Source organism: Panthera tigris, chromosome D3 (genome assembly GCF_018350195.1).
Source record: "Panthera tigris isolate Pti1 chromosome D3, P.tigris_Pti1_mat1.1, whole genome shotgun sequence".
In the NCBI taxonomy this organism is placed as follows: Eukaryota; Metazoa; Chordata; class Mammalia; order Carnivora; family Felidae; genus Panthera; species Panthera tigris.
This window is the reverse complement of record NC_056671.1, coordinates 14813320-14836811: the sequence shown is the minus strand read 5'-3', so window position 1 is coordinate 14836811 and position 23492 is coordinate 14813320. Positions and strand designations below refer to the sequence as shown.

General features: G+C 40.9%; 1 protein-coding gene across 1 annotated transcript in view; it reads right to left on the bottom strand.

Moving 5' to 3' along the window:
* Positions 1-23492, bottom strand: part of SUDS3 (SDS3 homolog, SIN3A corepressor complex component) — a 111454-nt gene that overhangs the window by 16345 nt on the left and 71617 nt on the right. The window lies entirely within an intron of this gene.

Genomic DNA, 23492 nt, shown 5'->3' with positions numbered 1-23492 from the left:
CGGTAAAATATATATAACATAAAACTTACCATTTTAACCACTTTCAGCCAGATGGCATTAAGTACACTCACAATACTGTGTAACCAACTCCACTGTCTTAATCCATTTAAGCTGCCACTATAACAAGATATTACAGATAAGGTGGCTTATAAACAACAAAAATTTATTTCTTACAGTTCTGAGACCGGGAAGTCCAAGATCAAGGCACCAGCATAGTTATGTTCTAGTAAGAAAACCTCTTCCAGATTTCAGCCTTATTGTGATATCCTCACATGGCAGAAGGGGGTTGGCAAGCTTTCTGGGACCTCTGTTCTAAGGGCACCAATCTCATTCGTAAGGGCTTAACCCTCGAGACCTAGTCACCTCCCAAAGGTCCCACTTCCTCATACCATCACACTGGGCATTAGGACTTCAACATATGGATTGAGGGGAATGGATACAAGCATGCCATCCATCTCTAGATCTAGTATTTTATCACCCCGGACAGAAACTCTGTACTCATTAAGAAAGAACCCCCCATAACCCCTCCTCCCAGACCCTGGCAACCTCTATTCTACTTTCTGTCTCTAAGAATCTGCCTATTCTAGGTCCCCTGCATAAGCAAAACATACAGTATATTTCCTTTTGTGTCTGGCTTACTTCACTCACCATGATGTTTTCAAAGTTCGTCCCTGTTGTACCATGTACCAAAATGTTATTCCTTTTCATGATCCACTATATGGAAACACCACATGTGTTTATTCATCTGCTAATGGACACTTGGGTGGTTTCCACCTTTGATGCCACTGGGAACATCAGTGCACCAGTATCTATGTGAGTCCCTGCTTTCAGTACCTGAGGAGAGCTCCGTGTTGAGTCTGGGTCATCGGCCTCTACTCTCCTTTTCTTCAACTTGATTTTATTTCGTGGTTCCCATGATTCTTCTCTGTGCCACTGAATGTGGACCAAGATCCCCACAAGTCCCTCCTACCAGGACTCCCTATTAATTTGGGAGATTAGAGATTGGTGTATTAATTCTGTCCTCCCAGGAAGCCCCAGAAGCCTGACTCAAATTGATCCATCTCCACCCCTCTGGTGGGCTTTGCACACCAAGCAAGTGGGGAGGCTACCTTGACAGAGTCCCGAGAGTTTTTCTGATACACAAATCCCAGGGCAATGGTCAGCTAGCACCCTACATTTGCCCAACACAGAACAAAGAAGATTAGCTTCTCTCCATTAAAAACAAGACCATAATCCTCCACAAGTAAGCCAACAAACAAATATTTATCGGACAGGTATAGAAGAGGATATTAAAATAATTTTCTCTCTTGGAGTTGGACCAACACCCCCACCTCCTAAATTAAGGTGCCATCCTACCTGTACAGGACATGCCAAGGGAGTATTAAGCCGGACTGGCAGGCATTCATGCATCCCCTATCTCTGGGCTACAAAAACGAGGCTGGGGTTTGGAAGGAATTGGAGTGAGGATTCTGTGATGGTCATGTACTTGTTGGAGGGCTGTACTTCACAGCCCTCCTCCCCCACCTCACTGTAACAGGGGCAGGGGAGGACACCTTCTCATCTCAGGCCAAACACAGGCAGCCTCAGAGAGCTTAATATGTGCCTCCTGGAGTCTGGTGAACTCAGGGCACAGTGTTGGGTCCTCACCAAAAGTCCAACAGGACAAGAGGCTATGTTTGGAGATTTCTGTGTCGGGGAGTGGAATAAAGAGAGGACTTCACTGGGAATAAGCTTCCCCTCCACTGGCAGGGGGAGACAAAGGAATGAATTTCCTGGACATTAATATGGTTCCCACAGAAGGAAGCTGGCTGGCATCATGCTTTAAGAGTATCCTGTCCAAGAGAACCACTTGGACGTATGCAGGGACCAAAGCACAGCGAGAGAGCTGCAAGCAAGTAGAGTATATAGGCAAAGACCCAAGAGGCAGGCTCTCTTGGGAACCAACAAAAGTACCCCATGGGAGAGTCAGCTTTGACTTCCACTCTGCCCACAGGATAGCAATCTCAACAGAAATTTATTTCTCACAGTTCTGAGAAGCTATCAACAGCATCAGCTGCACGATAGCTTCTTCACTGCTGTCCCATCCCCTACCCCAATCTCTCTTTCCACCCACTCTCCTCCAACCTGGGGCTGGGAGAAGCAGAAACCATAGGTTGCCACAAAGAAGAAAACAGACTGCAGAACTAGTGAAGTCAGCCCATGTGCCCTCCCCCAGCTCTGCTCCTTCAAAGGGAGAAGGAGGAGATTTAAGTTAGAAAAGAGACAAGGCTGTGTAGTTACTAAAAGCAGCCTGTCCTTGTAACTGAATAGTTCTCCAAAGCCATGGGACCTGCCAGATATTTCTTGCAAGACCAGGAAAGAACAAGTCCACAGGCAGTATACTCCTTCCCTCTATGTATACTGCACCACATCGAACCCACCCAAGGAATTCATAATACCCACCATACACACTTTGCAAGGCACCTGGGATTTGGAACTAAAAAGATATCAAGTCTTGCCTTAGGGAAATCTTGATATAATCCTTAATTTATTATTGTAGGATTGTTTCTTTCAGGCAAAGGCTCTGTGTAAAGAGGGGATCAGGTGCTTGCTGGAGGAAGAAAGACCACATATATAAAGGATAACTCAGATTCTGAGAAGGTGACAGAGACTGTGACATGTTTTAGAATGTCTCCCCATAAAAACAGAGAGATTAGTTGGGAGAGTGTAGTTGATGCTAATGGTGCCCCCCAGACCCCTTTACTGGGCTGATGCACCCATCCCCTACACTAACAGCTCACAGCTGCCCTGCCCCCTTCTCTGGAGAATTGCTCTCAGTCCAGTGGAAGTCCCTTGTTCAGGAAGTTGTGCCTCTCAGTGGCAACCTGAAGCCAATAGCTGGACATGGGGGGTAGAAAGGTAACCCCCCCTTACATAAGGCAGCACAACTCTGTTATGCTTGTCACACCCCAGAACATCCCATGGGATCAGGCGGATGCTCTTCTCCAGCTGAAATCTCATCTTTGCTTACGCCCTTCTCTGCTGTCTCCTGCTTCTCTCCCTCCTTTTCTTCTGAGAGCACTTCCCCCAGTCAATCCATCGTATGTACCAGAGTCCCCATCTCAGGCTCTGCCTCTAGGAAACCTGATCCAAAACAGAAAGCAAAACTAGACAAGATCTACAACAAACCTAGGTGACAGGTATCCCCACAAATCCCAAAATATGAGGGGGTGGGGACAAACCATCAGTAGCTATTGGACCCACATGGTTAATACCATCTTTGCAAGATGAAACAGAGGGAAGGAAAGGGGGGGGGGGGTCCTTCTGAGACCGTTAAACCAACTAAGGCTCACAGGGAAGCAAGGCAGGCTGACCTGAGAACATCAGCTGGAAATGGGAGGGGGTCTGCAGGTTCCAACTCAAGTAAGCATTGGGACCAGCATGGGATAAGGAAGGTCTGGATACTGGTCTCAAAGCAAACCAATGCTCTCTTCCAGGGCAAAGCCCTATACTGAGAACCTGCTAGGAGTAGAATCCAACAGGGCAGGGACAACAGGGGCAAATGAAAGAGAATGCCCAGATGTAAGCAGAAGTAAAGGGTAGAGAAAATACACAGCTGAAAGTATGGGGCCATATTTTTTATCACAAAGAACAACTAAAGATGGAGCTCTAGAAACGGGAAGCTTGAAAAGCTATCCTAGGTTGATTTTTCCAAATAAAAATATACGAAAACTCATTTCACTGAGTAACTGTATAACAAAAAAGTATCGCTGTCAAATATGATTCACAATTATAAGAAAACAGAGAATTTATAGACAAGGAAAATGTGCCAGAAATACATGCTCACCAAAAATGGAAGGAAGGAAAAAACCCCCACTGTAACCTGATATAGAAAAATGGGATAAAAGAAATTAAGAAAGTAATAGCTATAGAATATTCATACAAGTCCCTCAGAAAGAAATCTAAAGCAATGAAATAGAAAAAACAGAACCATAATTCAAGAAAATCAACCCAAAATAACCAACACTGAAACAGATCCAAGAAAATTACTGGACTTAACAGGAAAAAAGAAAAAAAAAAAGATTATGCTCTGGACACCAAGCCAAAAAGATCAAGTAACTTATAAGTAAAATCAGATGGTCATTAGGCTTTTTAACAGTAGCACTTTATGCTAGAAGAAACAAAGAATCATATTTAGAATCTTCAAGGAAAGAAAATGTGGGCCAGGAATTTCTATCCTAAACCGACCTTCCAACAAAATTAAATTTAAAAGCAATTCCTAAAAATTCAAAGCAAAATAAAATAAATGAAACTAAATTTGTATTCACTTAGTATTATAACCACACAGAGAAGAATTTTTTTAAGTAACTTTAAAATATAAAATTTGACTAGATACCCCTTGTGGAGTATACACCAAGAATGAAAAGAGACTGCAAAAAACAATATGCACACAAGAATTGAAGACAAAATGTTCAAACAAAATGTGTACAACAATGTTCATAGCAGCATTATTCACAAGAGCCAAATATGGAAACAACCCAAGTGTCCATCAAGGAACAGATAAGAAATGTAGTCTCTGATCCAGATGGCCAACAGGCACATGAAAAGATGTTCAACGTCGCTCCTTATCAGGGAAATACAAATCAAAACCACACTCAGATACCACCTCACGCCAGTCAGAGTGGCCAAAATGAAGAAATCAGGGGACTATAGATGCTGGAGAGGATGTGGAGAAACAGGAACCCTCTTGCACTGTTGGTGGGAATGCAAATTGGTGCAGCCGCTCTGGAAAGCGGTGTGGAGGTTCCTCAGAAAATTAAAAATAGACCTACCCTATGACCCAGCAATAGCACTGCTAGGAATTTATCCAAGGAATACAGGAGTACTGATGCATAGGGGCACTTGTACCCCAATGTTTATAGCAGCACTCTCAACAATAGCCAAATTATGGAAAGAGCCTAAATGTCCATCAACTGATGAATGGATAAAGAAATTGTGGTTTATATACACAATGGAATACTACGTGGCAATGAGAAAAAATGAAATATGGCCTTTTGTAGCAACATGGATGGAACTGGAGAGTGTTATGCTAAGTGAAATAAGCCATACAGAGAAAGACAGATACCATATGGTTTCACTCTTATGTGGATCCTGAGAAACGTAACAGAAACCCATGGGGGAGGGGAAGGAAAGAAAAAAAAAAAAGAGGTTAGAGTGGGAGAGAGCCAAAGCATAAGAGACTGTTAAAAACTGAGAACAAACTGAGGGTTGATGGGGGGTGGGAGGGAGGGCAGGGTGGGTGATGGGTATTGAGGAGGGCACCTTTTGGGATGAGCACTGGGTGTTGTATGGAAACCAATTTGACAGTAAATTTCATATATTAAAAAATAAAAAAATTAAAAAAAAAATTGTAGTCTCTGCATGCAATGGAATATTACTCAGCCATAAAAATGAATGCAGTACTGATCCATACTACAACATAAACGAACCTGAAAATATGCTCAGGGAAAGAAGCTAGGCACAAAAGGCCCCATAATGCAGGATTTACTTTAGAGGAAATGTTCAGAATAGACAACTCCATAGAGACAGGAAGTAGATTAGTGATTGCCCAGGGATGGGCAGGGGAGAGAATAGGCAGTCACTGCTGAATGGGTATAGGATTTCTTACTGAGATGATGAAAACGATTTTCAATTCAATAGTGGTGATATTTGGACAACATTGTGAGTATAATTAAATCCACTGAATTGCACTTTTTCAAATAGGTAAAAAAGAAATGCAAAAAATATATAAAAAATGGGTAAACGTGATTTTTCTGTAATGTATTTCACTTCAAATTTAAAAAAAACCCTAAACTATTTTTATTAATCAAATTGGTGGTGCAAATGATGATATTGCTGACTGGTGTGTGTGTGTGTATTGAGGGATTTTGAAGCAAAAAAAATAATTATGTTGGTATCTTTTGGACCCAAGATTCTCAGCATTGGGGAAAGGAAATACAGAGCTAAGGATGTTGAGGTGGATAGAACTAGAGAATATTGACCTAAGTGAAATAAGTCAATGAGAAAAAGACAAATACCTATGATTTCACTCATATGTGGAATTTAAGAAACAAAACAGATGAACATAGGGGAAGGGACATGAAAAAAATAATAAAAACAGAGAGGGAGGCAAACCATAAGATACTCTTAACTCTAAAGAACAAACTGAGAGTTGCTGGAGAGGAGGGGAGGGGGAGGGCTAAATGGGTGATGGGCATTAAGGAGGGCACTTGTTGGGATGAGCACTGGATGTTATTATGTAAGTGATGAATCACGAGATTTTATTCCTAAAACCAAAACTACACTATATGTTAACTAACTTGAATTTAAATAAAATCTTGGGAAGAAAAAAAAAGGGGGCTGAGGTTAAACAGAAACCCTATTTCTTACAAAATGAAACGTGCTCTTACCATATGATCCAGCAATCAAAGTCCTTGGTATTTACCCAGAGGAGCTGAAAAGTTATGTCCACACAAAAATTGTACACAGATGTTTACAGAAGTTTTACTTGTAATTACCAACACCTGGACGCAACCAAGATGTCCTTCAGTAGGTGAATGGTCCATCCACACAAAGGAATACTATTGAGCACTAAAGAGAAATTAGATATCAAGCCATGAAAGACACAGAGAACCTTAACTGCATATTGCTAAGTAAAAGAAGCCAATCTGAAAAGGCCACATACTGTGTAATTCCAACTATATGACATTCTGGAAAAGGCAAAACTTTATGCAAGAAAAGGCAATAAAAAGATCAGTGGTAGCCAGGGGTCTGAGGGGCATGAGGGGAGAAATGAATACAGGTGGGGCACAGAGGATTCTTTAGGGCAGAGAAAATACTCTATAATGACAGATATTTGTCATTATACATGCATCTAAGCCTACAGAACGTACAACCACCAAGAACGCACCCTAAGGTAAACTATTGACTTTAGGGTAATTTTGATATGTTAGTGTAGGTTCATCTTTGGTAAAAACAAGAACAAAAACAAAAAAACATCTATCATTCTGGTGAGTGATATTGATAATGTGGGGGGTATGCATTATGGAGGCATGAAGTATATAAGAAATCTCTATGGTCTCTCAATTTTGTTGTAAACCTAAAACTACCCTAATAAAATAAAGTCTTAAAAATAAACCATGAAGCCATGATTTGAAAAGGAATCATCAATATGAATTTATCATGTGTTTTGTGTTTTTTAAGTACATACTTACTAGTTCTGTCCACTGGAAATTCCTAGAAACAACCACTCAATGTCCTGGTCCCATGTTTGGCCAAGATTGGCACTCAAAAAATATTTGTGGGAGAGAGGGAGGGAAGAAAAAGAAATGAACAAACCTGGGTGTATACTTGATGTGGGTGCACATGGAAAAAGGTCTGCAAGAATATGTTAAGATTACTAAAAATTACCTTTAGGGAGTGGAAGGGGCAGCGGTTAGTATCTTTCACTATCTACTTTAAAACCCTTTTGTAACTATAAAATATTTTAAAGAGCATGTAAAAATACAGGAAAACCTTGGATTGTGAGTAATTTATTCTTTGAGTGTTTCACAAGACAAGCAAACATGTCTAATAAATTTTAACTTGATAAACAAGCGATGCCTTGCAATATGAGTAGTACGTGATACGGAATGTCACATGATTACAACTGAGCCAATGGTTCTTCTCTCTCTCTCTCTCTCTCTCTCTCTCTCTCTCTCTCTCTCTCTCATTGTGGGACTGTGGGTGATTGTCTCCCATGCTCAGATGCTCAGTCTCAGGCCACTGTTTGGCAGAAATCAGGGATTTTTCAGAACATTGAAAGGTGCTCACAACTGGCACTAGGGTATTTTTTGTCACTTCAAAGCACCTTTGCTTTTCCATACAAGAGTAAGCTTAGGAATGCTTTGCTTCATTCTAGGTCAGTTTGCCTGCAGATATAGACCCTTTCCTCTGCTTCCTTATTGTCAGTTATATTAAATACAGTATATGACCGGCATTTATTAATACTGTATTGTAGTCAATACGGGTATTGTGAGTGTATACAATGGCCCCCATGCAGAAAAAGGTTGAAAAGAAAGGTGGTAAGAAGATGATTACAGTAGAAGTTAAGAAGCAAATAATCAAGGGGCACCTGGGTGGCTCAGTCGGTTAACCGTCTGACTCTTGATTTCAGCTCAGGTGATGATCTCATGGTCTGTGAGTTGAAGCTCCACGTTGGGCTTTGCGTGGCAGTGCAGAGCCTGCTTGGGGTCTCCCTTTCTCTCTGCCCCTCCCACTTGCTCTCTCTCAAAATAAATAAAAATAAACTTAAAAAAAAAGAAGAAAATCATCGAAAAGTATGAAAGAGGTAGGCAAGTGGCCAAAATTCCAAGATTTTCTAAGAAGTCTACGTGTGCATCTCATCTGCAGAGGAGGAGAAAAAGGCAGAGGAATCCCTCACTTCATGTGAGATTAGGAAGATGTGTAAAATGTGGGAAATTGCAAAATTTTGTAGAAAAGCACCACCCGAATAAGGTTGTAGCAGTGCAAACAATGAATCTGTTTAATGACAATGCAATGTCACATTTCCGCAAAATCCTCAAAAGGAGGCAAAAGCAAGTGTTATTGGATAGGTTCCTTGTTAAAGTTGCACAAAAAGAAAAGATTTCCATTGAACCAATAAATAGCAGTGATTCCGTTAATGATCATGAAAGTCGTGCTATACAATGACCCTCCTCTCTCGTCAACCTCACACCAAGGTTTTCACAGGTAAGTGCAGGTTAATTTGTTTGTTTTTCATTATATTTTGTATTTTCTTTATTATTTTGTATTATATTACAGAATTGTAATCACTTAAATGAGTATTTTTGAGTTGTGGAACAAATCATCTGAGTTTCCATTATTTCCTATGGATTTCTTATGGGGAAATTTGCTTTGATATACAAGTGCTTTGGATTACAAGGATGTTTCCAGAACGAATTATGTTCGCAAACCATGGTTTTACTTACATTTTTAAATAAAAGCCCTCAAGCAAATTGGTGATATGTATCACGTATTTTAAAACTGTGCTTGAGGGGCGCCTGGGTGGCTTCAGTTTGTTGAGTGTTGGACTCTTGATTTCAGCTCAGGTCATGTCCCAGGGTCATGGGTCAGGCTCTGCACTGGGTATAGAGCCTGCTTAAGATTCTTTCTCCCTCTTCCTCTGTCCCCTTCCCCAGCTTGCTGTCTCTCTCTCTCTCTCAAATAAAAATAAAATAAAATAAATAAAAATAAAACTGTGCTTGAGACAAATTAATAGAGCTGTTTGTGCATATGGATGTCTGTCTCAATATTATTTATAATATGGGCAAATTTCAAACTACCAATATCTAATAATAGGGCACTGGTTAAATTAATTATGCTACATACATATAATGGAAAACTATGCAGTCATTAAAACTCACATTAAACTCAAAACTGTTTAATGAGTAGGAAAATGACTATGGTCCACTGTTAAATGGGGAAAAAAATTCTAAAGAGTACTTCATATAAGATCCAAATTTTTGTTTAAAATATTTGTGTGTGTATGCATGTACAATATATTCACATGTATAGAAAGGGGTGAGAAAAAAATGCAAAAAAGATTACCTCCGAGTTACAAAATTCTGGGTAATTTTAATTTTTATTCCTTCAGTCACCTCATAATTATTGTGTACCTACCAAGTATTTTCTTTATGTCCCTTTTTATGAACATGTTTTATTTTTGTAATTAGAAAAGAGAAATACATGTTCATTTTAAAGGAGTAAAAAGTGATTTCTAGAAATGAAATGGAATACCAGCTTCCTCCTGCTCCTCTAAATCTGAACTGTTGTTTGCACTTGACCTGAGCCCATTGCACATGAGATGTGACCACTACGGGGGCCTTAAAAAAAGTGACTAAGTGCCTCAGCCGTAGCAATCTCTTACTCGACACATCCCCAAAGGCAAGGGAATTAAAAGCAAAAGTGAATTACTGGGACCTTATGAAGATAAAAAGCTTCTGCACAGCAAAGGAAACAACCAACAAAACTAAAAGGCAACCAACGGAATGGGAAAAGATATTTGCAAATGACATATCGAACAAAGGGCTAGTATCCAAAATCTATAAAGAGCTCACCAAACTCCACACCCGAAAAACAAATAACCCAGTGAAGAAATGGGCAGAAAACATGAATAGACACTTCTCTAAAGAAGACATCCGGATGGCCAACAGGCACATGAAAAGATGTTCAACGTCGCTCCTTATCAGGGAAATACAAATCAAAACCACACTCAGATATCACCTCACGCCAGTCAGAGCGGCCAAAATGAACAAATCAGGAGACTATAGATGCTGGAGAGGATGTAGAGAAATGGGAACCCTCTTGCACTGTTGGTGGGAATGCAAATTGGTGCAGCCGCTCTGGAAAGCAGTGTGGAGGTTCCTCAGAAAATTAAAAATAGACCTACCCTATGACCCAGCAATAGCACTGCTAGGAATTTATCCAAGGGATACAGGAGTACTGATGCATAGGGGCACTTGTACCCCAATGTTTATAGCAGCACTCTCAACAATAGCCAAATTATGGAAAGAGCCTAAATGTCCATCAACTGATGCATGGATAAAGAAATTGTGGTTTATATACACAATGGAATACTACGTGGCAATGAGAAAAAATGAAATATGGCCTTTTGTAGCAACATGGATGGAACTGGAGAGTGTGATGCTAAGTGAAATAAACCATACAGAGAAAGACAGATACCATATGGTTTCACTCTTATGTGGATCCTGAGAAACGTAACAGAAACCCATGGGGGAGGGGAAGGAAAAAAAAAAAAAAAAAGAGGTTAGAGTGGGAGAGAGCCAAAGCATAAGAGACTGTTAAAAACTGAGAACAAACTGAGGGTTGATGGGGGGTGGGAGGGAGGGCAGGGTGGGTGATGGGTATTGAGGAGGGCACCTTTTGGGATGAGCACTGGGTGTTGTATGGAAACCAATTTGACAATAAATTTCATGAAAAAAAAAAAAAGTGACTAAGTGGGGAACTAAGCTTTGCTTCTGCCCAGGACTAGAACTACCATAACCTCATGTGGCCACTCACCATTGTCCCATGTGGCCATCCTTCAGAGGCACAAAACCCACTCACTTCTCTCCTTTCCTACACAAGGCTTTGAATTTTCTACACTAATGCTCAAGATCATGCACCCAAGTAGGACCAAAGCGTTGGACCTCTGTAGTATTTGCCAGCTTGCATCCATTCACTCTTCTCCTGACACAGTATCCTGAATTATCTCTGGGAATATCGCCTTTTCAGTCTCATCCAGTGTGCTACAGGCGAGGCTCTGTCCCTGGCCCAGGGTCAGAACATAGGACCCAGGTCCAATCAAATCAGCACATTAAACATTAAATGCTCTGGCCAAAATGACTGGTTCAGGGATAATCACATGAGCCAATGAGAGCCCATGACACATAACAAGACTTTTGCTGGGAAGTTGGCACAAAGACTATCTCACTTTTCCTGTTGTGTGTAGATCGGGAGGGATATATTCCTGGGGGCTTCCGGCAGTCATTTTAAGACCACAGAGGGAAAACCAGCCTATGAATGGGATCAACTCAAAGAAAGCAGAACACAGAGATGGAGAAAAAACAGATGCACCCTGATGATATCATTTAGGCTCTGGATCCAGATGCACCTGACCTACCTCTGGACTTTTCAGTTATTTGAGGCAATAAAGTCTCTTCTTTGCTTAACCCAGTTTGAGTTGTGTTTCTTCTCTGACTTCCAATCAAACATTATTAATCAATACAACTGGCTTCTTCTGATCAGCTGAACAAAGGACATCTTTCAGTCATGTGCGTTGAGAGATAACTTAAATAGAAATCTAGAATCAGAAGATCTGGGTTTGAATCCTTCTTCCTCCCCTTACTAGTTACATGACCTTGAGCCAGGCACTCACTCTTTCTGAACTTCAGTTTCCTTACCTGTCACCAATCTCAGCCTCATTGTGAGAATCAAATGTTAAAATTTTTCACTTTTAACAATGGTGGGAAGCCCCTGACAAGCATTAATAAGGAGAGTTCTTCAATGTGTCTTGGGGGGAAAAATCACTTCGGCTGTTATTTACAGAATGGCTGAGAGGAGGGCAAGAATGAAAGCAGAGAGAGCTGTTAGGAGAGGGGCTTTAGAAGTCCAGGCAGACAGGGCACCTGGGTGGCTCTGTTGGTTGAGCATGCAACTCTGGATTTTGGCTCAGGTCATGGTCTCACGGTTCTTGAGTTCGAGCCCCACATAGGGCTCTGTGCTGACAGTGCACAGCTAACTTTGAATCCTCTGTCTCCCTCTCTCTCTGCCCCTCCCACATGTCCCCACCCACACTTTCTCTCTCTCAAAAATAAACATTAAAAAAAGAAGTCCAGGCAGATGACGGTGGCTTGAATCAGGACACTTACCCAATGTCAACTATCAAATGTCAGTGGCAACATGGCAATCACCAAAGTTGCCCAAATTCCCGTGTACTATATCTGGCTTTTTGCCATGTTATTTTCACATAAATTGGTTTTGTCCATAAATAAATCCTGCCTGACCCTTAAGCAATAATATTCATGGACTCCCAAGGCTGATTTGCAAGATACATATAGATGATATATTACAATATCATATATTGATATACTGCATATCATGTTACATACATTTCTAAGTCACATTAAAATAAGTACATAACTATTGATTTTTAAAATGTTTATATACAAGTCCCTGAAGCTCAACTCGAATGCTACCAGTAGGAGACAATAAACCATCCAAAAAGATTGTGGGAGGTACAGGGGACAGAAAGGAAGTATTTCTTCTTTTTGTGCAGGGGAAAAGTGCCAGTTGGCATCAAGTAAGGTAGTTTAAGAAGGCTATTAGGGAAGTGTTTACCTGTAGATGGACCTTACTCTAAAGAGAGAGCCCGATTTAAAAAAAAATAAAAATAAAAACTCTGAGCAGAGAAATTAGAGGGCAGTTATTTGAATGACATTCTTCCCTTTTACAAAATGGCTCACCACGGAGACCCTTTAAACTAAGAGCACCCCTACTGAATAAGTGCCTAGTACCATCATTAACTACTTGACAGAGAACCTGGGGGCAGCTAGGGGAGGAAGGAGGAGGTGGCAAGGAATTTTAAAGCCAAGCCCCTGCCCATTTAAGACCAATTTGAAACGAAGATTTCAGAAAGTCTGAAAGTATAATTTGAGTGAATGCGCTAAGTAGGCTTCTGTGAATAACTCTTCCATTTAGACAATGTTCCTCAAGAACACCCTACTCTGCAGCCATTAAAAAGTGTGTTTTAGGAGAATATTTAATGACATTGAAAACATCTCAAAAGCAGGTGGCAAATCAGCATGTACAGCATGATTCCAATTTCAGATTTAAAAAAGAAATTCTATACATGGGGGAAAAAAAGGACTAGGAATCTACATTAAAATGTTAACAGTGGTTATATTTAGATGGAGGGTTAGATGGATGGTATATATTTTCTTCTTTGTTCTTGCCTGTGTTTACCCACATTTCCGATAATTCTTTAAGCAGAGAAGGACAATTAAAGGTTGTTTTTAAAATTGGAATCCATTGATGGTCTACTGCAAATCGTACCAATTACTTCCTGACTGAACACATAAAATAGGAAATCTCTTCCTAGAAGGGCCAAATCTCTTATCTCATATATGATGGTAAAATGATAGCTAACATTTGTAACCACTTATTATGTGTCAGGCACTGTGCTCAGCACCTTATATAATCATGTCATTGACAACGACTCCTCACAACCACCCGATGAGACGGGCATTTTTATGCATGCTCTCACCCCAATTTTCCAAATGAAGAAACTGGGGCTCAGAGCAATGAAATAACTGGTTCAAGGTCACTAGTTGGCAGGTGGCAGAGAATCCAGGTCTCCCGATCTCTAATTCAGGGCTCTTTTTCCTCCATAGCATTGGGTTTCTACAGATGCCCTAGTTTATGGGCTGAAAATATCTCATAATTACCCCATAAATAAGCCATCAAACTTATTTATTCCTTGGATTTAACTTATTATTTAGCATTTAAAGGACACATTACATTGAGCAAGAACCATCAATCTTTCACATAATGCTCTGGTTAATAACTTAGTAATTATAATCCACAGTCACAAACCTGAACATGCTTGTCGTTTCCATGGCGCCAGATTCCCTTTTAAAGAAGAGAACTCGTCAATTATCTCTGACCTGCTTGCTCTTTCAATTTACACCCATCCAAAGCACCAGCACTTATGCTGGTGGTCAGAGCATTTAAGACTAACTGCAGAGCCCCTAAACCTAAGGATTTGAAGACCGTGTATCTATAATCCCCTTTAATATGGTATCAGAATATCATTTAGCCATTATTCGATGCTAATAGAACTCCTGTTTATAAGGCATTCATGGGTGTGTGCCAAGACCTGAGCAAACTGCTTTGCTTAAAGGAGGAATACCAGAATGCAGTGCTTATCAACCTTATCAGAGCCAACACCTGCTTGTATCAGTCAGTCTCTGCAGAGTAACATGTAATTTCCAAATCTCAATGAGTTACAAAAAAAAAAAAAAAAACACCTTAATATTTTACTCATGAGTCTGTGGTTGGCTGTGGTTCTGCTGAGCTCATCTGGGATTTGGTGATGAATTCTGGCTCCAGGCTTTAGGTTGGGTTCAGATCTGTTCCAAGTGTCTCCCTACTCCCCACAGATCAGTGGCCATCTGAAGCATGATTTTCTCATATCAAATGGCAGGTGAACAAGAGAATTAGTGAAAACCCATGATGCCTTTGAGGACCAGGCTCCAGACTGGCACATTTCCATTTCTGTCCACATTTCATTGGTCAAAGCAAGTCTCGTGGCTAAGCCCCAAATTAATGAAGCACAGAAATGTTCTCCATCCACTCTAGTGGAAGCTGCTGCAAAGTTACATGGTAAAAGGTACTGGTGTGTAATACCATTGAGAGAGAATGAAGAATTGGGAGCAATGATCCATTCTACCCACCCTTTTGTAAAAGAAAAATATATATTTTAATGTGCCCTTTACTATCCTGAAATGAAATTCAGAAATAATATAACCTCTACATGTACAATTTTCAAAAATCAGTGTGAATTCTAGAAGCACGGTAAGGTAGTCTTGTGTTGGCACATAAACCAAGAACCACTGTGTATGTAACAGCTACAAATGCAAGCTGAGTCAGAGGTGTGGGTCCCTCAAATAATTTGAACAGTGTTGACATTGTTGACATGATTTTTCTGAAATGGTATAAAACTGTGAATAAAGTTTTGAGAAAAATAAACTACCACCATCCCTTGATGCACACTGTAAACTGCATTCCTAGAAAAATCAAAGTATGCTAAAACCAATATATGCAAAATATTCTATGTGTTCATATATAGAACAGGCTCAGATGACAGTATGAGTTTTTCAATTACATGAAGGGCTGGTAGGACACTAGAAAGCCAAGCAGGACAAAGAACAGGTCTTCCCCTGTTGAATGTCTAGCTCACCTATTCCCCTAAAGCAAATCATGTCGTCATGATTTAATACCTCCCCATCAGTGTAATTACCAAAGTCATGCCCACAAACACTGGAGAGAGGCTTAAGGGGCAACACTGTCCCTGTAAGGACCAATGGTGGTGTATTAGAGTGAAATCTTTTGATGTTCTACAGCCTGGGTTTGAATCCAGGCTCTGCTTCCTACTTATAAGCTGTGTCACTTTGGACAAGTTACTGAACTGCTCTGAGCCTGTCTTATTCATAGTGTTGCTTTAAGGATTAAATGAGAGAGTACAAATGACAAAGCATTTAGCACAATGCTTACACATACTAAGTTGTCAATAAAAAATAAAAGTCAGAGCCTAATGTTATGCTACTCACTATTCCCAGTTCACAGATGAGGAGACTGAGGCTTAAATGAGATGCCTTTCTTCCTCCCCTCTCTACTGTCTTCCGTTCTGAAGATGGGCACTAACTGATGTTCTGCTGAGGGTCAGTTTCAGAAGAAAGGTGAGCCTGGAAAGACTGTTGGATTGACAACATGAGTCCATGAGTGGAAAGGATCTGGATTCAAATTCTAGGCTGAAATATGTAGCGGCTTCACTCTGAAGAAAGCACTGTCTTTCACATCCCCATCGGCATCACCATTTGGCATGCTCAAGAGTGGTGGCCGTGCAGACCCACCCAAAAGTGGTCCAGAGGAGAACATGGCCTTCAGTGGTAATGCCAGCAGAGGTTTTAGAAAGGCGATGCTGAAGACAGACTCTGGATCTAGAGGCCAGAGCTCTGTCACTTACCATTTAAGCATCCATGAGACTTTGGGTAAACCTCGCCGCCCCGTGCCTCAGTTTCATCATCTGTGGTTTGTACGAGTACAAACCTCGCAGGGCTGTTGTGGAAACGAACAAGTGTGAAAGTATTTAGAACAGTGTCGGCATATAAGAAGCTCCGTGTTCACCACTGTACAACTGATGTCCACCACTGAAGGTTCAGGGCAGTAATACAGCGCCTGAGCTGGTGGAGAATAAAAAGTGGTGAAAAGAATGGATGAATGGATGCACAATGGTTGGAAACAACTGTCAACTTCAGAAACATGCCATTTCCAGCTTCCAATGTGGGCATCTGCAAAGCTGCAGTGGACTGTTTGTGCTTATCGGCATGCTCTCCACCGCATGGTCTTTCAGAAAGACAAAATAAAGCGAAACAAAGCTGAGGTGTGTCAAGGTGCACTCACAGCTGTTAACACTGCAACTGAACTAAAACCATCAGCATCAACCTTATACACACTTGCTCTAACAAGCAAGGCGTTTTTTATCCATTCTTGTTAACATTTACAGAAGAGAACAAAAGAGGAGGCGTTGATGAGAAAAAGAATGGGACAGCAGGAGAAAGGAAAGCCGATGGAAGGAGAGTGCCTAGTATAGTGTCTGATGCACAGCAGGTCCTCAATCCTTATTTGTTGAATGAGTGGATGGATGGAAGGATGGATGGATGGAAGGAAGGACGGACGAACGGACAGGTGGTGGATGGGTGGATGAGTGGATGGATGGGTGGACGCATGGGTGGAAAGATCGGTGGATGGATGGATGGGTGAATGTCTAATCCCCTTTTCTGCCCCAACTTCAAACTTCAAAACAAGACAGAAGATTTCTAGAGATAAAGTGATCATCCCTGTTAATTTTTTAAGGCCAACAGCTTCCTCAGGAAAAGATATGAAAATACCATGTTATCCCATGTTAGACAAATCATAAATATCTCAAATTCTGGTGAAAGCTCTGCCGCTTACTAGCTATATGACCTGGAATAAGTCAGTTTGATTCTCTGAGCCTCATTTTTCTCACAGGTAGTCTCTAAGAATCCACACAGAGCAGACATCATATAATATTATGAATGACTTATGTGCGTAAGTATATACCCATGTTTACACTTTACACCCAATGCCCAATTTGTTAGCTTTGTTCATTCCAAACCTTTTATCACTATTATTACACAGCATGTTACTGTATATTGGTGACTTTTTACTTCTATGTAATATTCAACAGTTGTAAAACACTAGAATACCATGGCTACAATTCATTTAACACTATGTACTTTCTCATAGGTCCTCAGTAGATGTGACTAATTCTGTATCAGTCATATAGTCTCCCAATAATATGGCAGAACAAACAACTACAAAAACTCCAGGGCATATAGTAATAAACATTTACGTGGGGTTCAGCTGACCTGGGCTGGTCTCATCTGATTTTGCTGCCTTGCTCACATGTTTGTGGTTAAGTGACAGTTACCCAGATGCTCTGCTGATCTTGGCTGGACTCACTCGCATGTCTGAGTTTTGGCTGGCTGTTGGCTGATCTAAGATGGCCTCATCTAAAATGCCTGGGTTGACCTGGCTCCACAACACAGGCCTCTCATCCTCCAGCAAGCTGGCCTGGGAATTTTCCCATGGCAATTGCAGAAAAATTAGTGAACGTAGAAATGTATGCTTTTTCAGACCTTTGCTTGCATTACCACTGCTAATATCCCATTGGCCAATCCAAGTCATGTGGCTAGCACAGGTTCAAAGAATGGGTAAATGGACTCAGCCTCTTTTGTGAGATGAACTGGTAAGGCTGTGGTTACAGGGGTGCTATTATGAGTTGAACTGTCTTCCCAAGATTCATATGATGAAGCCCTAACTCCCAGTATCTCAGAACGTGACACTATTTGCAGACAGGGTCTTTATAAAGGTAATTGAGTTCAAACGAGGTCATTAAAGTGGGTCCTAATCCAGTCTGACTTGCATCCTTAGAAGGGGAAATCTGGACACAGAAACCCAGAGGGAAGACAAGGTGAAGAAACAGGGCAGGGGGAACAGCCAACGATAAGCCAAGGAGAGAAGCATGGAACAGATCCCCTTCACCCCCCACCATCCCTTAGAAAGAACCAACTATACTGACAACTCCATCTTGGACCTCTAGCCTCTAAAACTGTAAGACGATAAATTTCTGCTGTTTAAGCTGGCCAGTGTATGGCACTTTGTTAAGGCAGCCCCAGGAACCTAACAGAGGGGGTAAAGAATTAAGGTGTTGATGAAATCAGTCCTTAATACCTATTTTCCAGAAGAAAAACAGAGGCTCTGAGAGTTCAATTAATGTATCACCCAAGGGGCATCAGAGTTGTGAGTAGAACCCAGGTCTTCCTTATCAGATTTCCTTATGCCTCTAAGACATTTCTGTTCACAATCTTTTGTCTTTTCCCAGGTGGCTTCCAACAGGGAGGCGTTGGCATGTGTGGGACACCGTTCATGCCCAACAAGGCAATTCTGTGCATGTTGCTTCAAAGCTTCTGTTTTACAATCCTTAATGATCTAGTAATTGTGTTTATGGCTTTCCAATGAAGTGTGCCGAGCTCTGATAGCCATCACTGGTTTCTTGAGGGCCTTTATTTGATCTGAGACTGTGCAGAGCTGCTGATAGATTAAAAAAGGTGTGTGCGGCAAAGAGGAGAAAATTCGGGTCAAATATTTTACAGAATAGTTTTCAGCTAACCACTCCACACACTTGAGCCACCGACTACATTTGCATCGAACATACCCAATTATTTGGGATAACTCTAAAGCCACTGGAATGATTTCTTGCACAGAATGAAATGAATGGAAAAGAATTAGGCCATTAACCCATGATTTAGTCAGGGTTGTCCAGACAAACAGAACCAATGGGAGATACAGATCTCTTCTACATGAAGAGATTTATTATAAGGTATTAGCTCATGTGGTTATCAAGGCTGAGAAGTCCCACAACTTGCCTTCTGCAAAGTGGAGACCCAGGAAAGTCAGTCACATAGTTCAAGGTCCCAGAGCCAAAGGGTTAATGGTGTAGATTCCAGTCTAAGTCCAAAGGCCTGAAACCAGGAATGCCAAGGGCAGGAGCAGCTCAAATAGGCACACAGAGTTCATTCAAACTTCTTCCACCTTTTTGTTCTATGCAGGCCGTCACCAAATTGGGGCTACTATCTGTTTTACTTAAGTTCACCAGTTCATATGCTAATCTCTTCCAGAAATGCCCAGACATAACCAGAAATAATACTTAACCACCCTAAGTCCACATCCTATACTAAGCCCTTCCTAACACACTCCTACCAAGATGCCCCACAGTTCCCATAGCACATTTCCTCTCAGTGCTGCAATGAAGAATAATCCCAGCTTGTTCGATGGAAAGTAGGTTTCTGGTGGTCTTTAGCTAAAGGACACGGACATTTGGTAAATGCTTTTAAGAGATCTGAGGAATCCAAACCATCCTCTTCCAAAAGCATTTCTAAATTTAAATACAGAAGCAAGAAAGATCATCATTTGGATGTTTAATTAATATTTATCACAGTTAATGTCTTAGTTTTATGGTAAATTTTAGATGGAATTGTGTTTTCATATGCTGTGTATACACTTTCACAGTACATTGAGAACCTTTTATAATTAATGTGTCTAGTGTATATTTAGATTTGAAGCATAATTTATTATCTTAAATCATTAGGAGAGCTTAGAATTCTCATAGATCTGCCTCCAGCATATCTCTAGATGTCGCTTTTGTTCACGGTCCTAACCTAGGTTACTGATTTGGGGGCATCCACAGTGATCTTTGGCCTTTGGCACCTTGACCTTAACTCGACCAAACCAGAACTCATTAACCTCTCCTAAAAACCTGGTTATCCGGCAATTTAGAAGAATTCATCAAAATTTTAAATGTGCTTAACCTTTGACCCAGGAATTCTGTGAAAAATTTATTGCATAAATCTACTGGCACAAAAATTGAAAGACAAAGATATCTGTTGCTTTGTTGGTAATAACAAACAAACAAACAAACAAAGAAACAGAAAACAACAGGAAACCCAAATTTTTATAACTGAATCTTAATATACCCAAACAGTAGAATACTATATAGCCATTAATAATAATGTTATAAATGTATAAGAATTAATTTGGAAAGAAGTAAATAATATATTGTGGGGGAAATGAAGAAATAATATAACCCAAGGTTAATACACACACACACACACACAGGTTTATAAAAACATATAAATACCATAAATAAAAGTGGGTTATATCTAGGGGTTAGGATTAAAGAACTGTACTCCCTCTACCGTGTTCAAAAGTCAAGGTGTATTGCTTTTACTTTTTTTTTTTTTTTAAGATTTTTAAGTAATCTCTGCACCCAATTTTTGGCTTGAACTCATAACCCCAAGATTGAGTCGCACACTCTACCAACTAAGCCAGCCAGGCACCCTGTATTGCTTTTACTTTTAAAAAATAAATGTTTTGTCCCATGTGCTATAGTCCTTTTCCAGATTCACCAACCACCAAATCCCCATCTAAGATCTTATTGTCATTTTTACCTCCTCTCTCTCACAGCCCTAAATCCAGCCATATACTGAGCCAAACCTTTCTACTTCTGAAACATTTCTCACATCCTCAGCACACCCTTCCCTCTGGCCAAGGTCAGTCTCACCTGGCAGGTCTCCGACTCCACTTCCCCACTGTTCCAATGTATGTTCTGCCATAGGAGACTCTTCTTTTAATTTTTTAAAGTTTATTTCTTTCTTTTGAGAGGGAGAGAGAGAATCTCAAGCAGGCTCCACACTGGCAGCACAGAGCCAGACATGGGGCTCAAACTCACAGACAGCGTGATTATGACCTGAGCCAAAACCAAGAGTCAGACACTTAACCAACTGAGCCACCCAGGCTCCCTCTAAGGGGACTCTTTCTAACTTACCTAACCATAATCTTCATTCCTTTGCCCCCAAACCAGTGGCTCTCCTGGACTAACAGAATAAGCCTCAAACTTTCACCAAGGACTTTAAGATTCCTTCGCTTTAGGTCCACTTTGCCATTTCAGGCTTAAGTCAAGCATCCAAGGCATCCACCCCAGTCCCCCATCCTAGACACAGTAGCATTAATGGACCCCCTGAATCTGAACCTGCATTTTTATACCTTTAAATCTCAACTCACACTGTTCTCTCCTTCCCTGTGCCCCTTCTTTTAATTTGCATCTTGTAAAATACAAGGGTCTTGACTTATATTCAATACTGTAAATGTTTCTTTTTGCTTGTACTGAGAAAGAGCCTAGTATGTTGGAAAATGCACAGATTTTTAAGCCAGAACATCTGGAATGAAATTTCAGCTGCCACTTACTAGCTCTGTGACATTTACTTCACTACACTGTACCATGGTTTCCTCATCTGTAAAATAGGGATAATAATAAAGCCAGCCTCATAAGCCAACATTTGCAAAGCAGAGAAGTACTGAACACAGTAAACACTTGAAAATGTTAATTATTAGGATTACTAGACTCTAACATGGTATTATCTTCAGTTGCTATTGAGCATGTTAGGTTTTTGCTCCTAAATTAAATGCTCCCCTCCCAAAGCTACTGAGCCTTTTGAGTTCTCGTGGCAGCTGTTTATAGCTTTTTGGCCTTAGTCCCTATGCATAATAATTAAGAGCTTAAACTCTGAAGCCAAGCTGACTCCTGTCTTGGGCAACTTAACTGAGTTAAGCCTCAGTTTCTCCATCCATAAAATGAGCTAATAATAGTTCCTGTCATAATGTTGATTTGGAAGATTAAATGTGATAATCTCTGGGAAGTGCTTAACATGGGACTAGCACATAGTAAGTATTCAATAAACATTAGCTAGTATTATTATCAGAGAGACAGAAGCGGGGGAAGGAGAGAATATATTCAAGATAGTTTAAATACAGTGGAATTTATTAGAAAGATCCAGGCAGAAAAATAATACTACCATAGAGGTTTCTCAACCGGGCATTACTGACATTTGGGGCTAGATCATTCTTTGTTGTGGGAGCTGGTTCTGAGCATTCTAGAATATTTAAGCAGCATCTCTCTGGCCTCTACCCACTAAATGCCAATAGCAATTCCCCTCATCCAGTTGTGACTATCAAAAATGTCTCCAGATACTGCCCAATATCCCCTTCTTGGGGGTGGGGAGGTGGTTCTGGGTACAAAAATCACTTCCTGTTGAGAACCACTGAGTTACCCTCACAGGACCCAGAAAATTGCAGGCCCATACCGCTCTAGCCTCTTGGCTTCATTCTATTTAAAAAAAAATTTTTTTTAATGTTTATTTATTTTTGAGAGAGAGAGAGAGAGACACAGCACGAGCAGGGGAGGGGCAAAGATGGAGGAAGACACAGAATCTGATACAGGCTTTCGGCTCTGAGCTGTCAGCAGAGAGCCCGACGCAGGGCTCTAACTCACAAACCACGAGATCATGACCTGAGCCGAAGTTGGACACTCAACCAACTGAGCCACCCAGGTGCCCCGGCTTCATTCTACTTCTTAAATTGCTCTGCAAATCAGCCTCCTCTGCAAGTTTTACCCTCTTGCTTCCCTGTAACTTAAGTCTATCTGGGCTTTAGCTTGCCATGATACCAACCCTGGCCCTCACACATGCCCACACCCTTAATGGCTCCAGCCCCCACACGGCTGACTTCTAGTTCTCTTTATGCAGATTCTCCAGAAACAAAGACTCTGACTGGCTGAACTATATAGTCAAGAGACCACCTCCTGTCCAATCAGCCGTGACCAGGAGAGAAGAAGCACCTAGGAGAATGAGCGTAGGAGCCAGATTCCACACCTTCTGCAGGTGCCCCCCACTCACCGCCCCCATGCCTCCAAAGAGGGAGGTGTGGTCAGGTCAGGTGGAAAGTCTACCCCACATTCTTACAAGCACACTAGACCAATGTGTTTCCTTAGCATTTGTTGGAACAAAAACCCTTTGGAAGACAAGATACAACAATTTTAAGTTGCATATCATTTCAGGGTGGTTCATGGCCCTCATCCCAGGGCCATTTCTTGGATCCTATAAGACTTTACACATATAGGAGAATTATATGTAAATCAATTGCACATCTATTGTATCCAGGGTGTTGGCAACACACACACATTTACCTTATCTGAATTCAATTATGAGAAAGAAAAAAATTTATCCTGCAGCTCT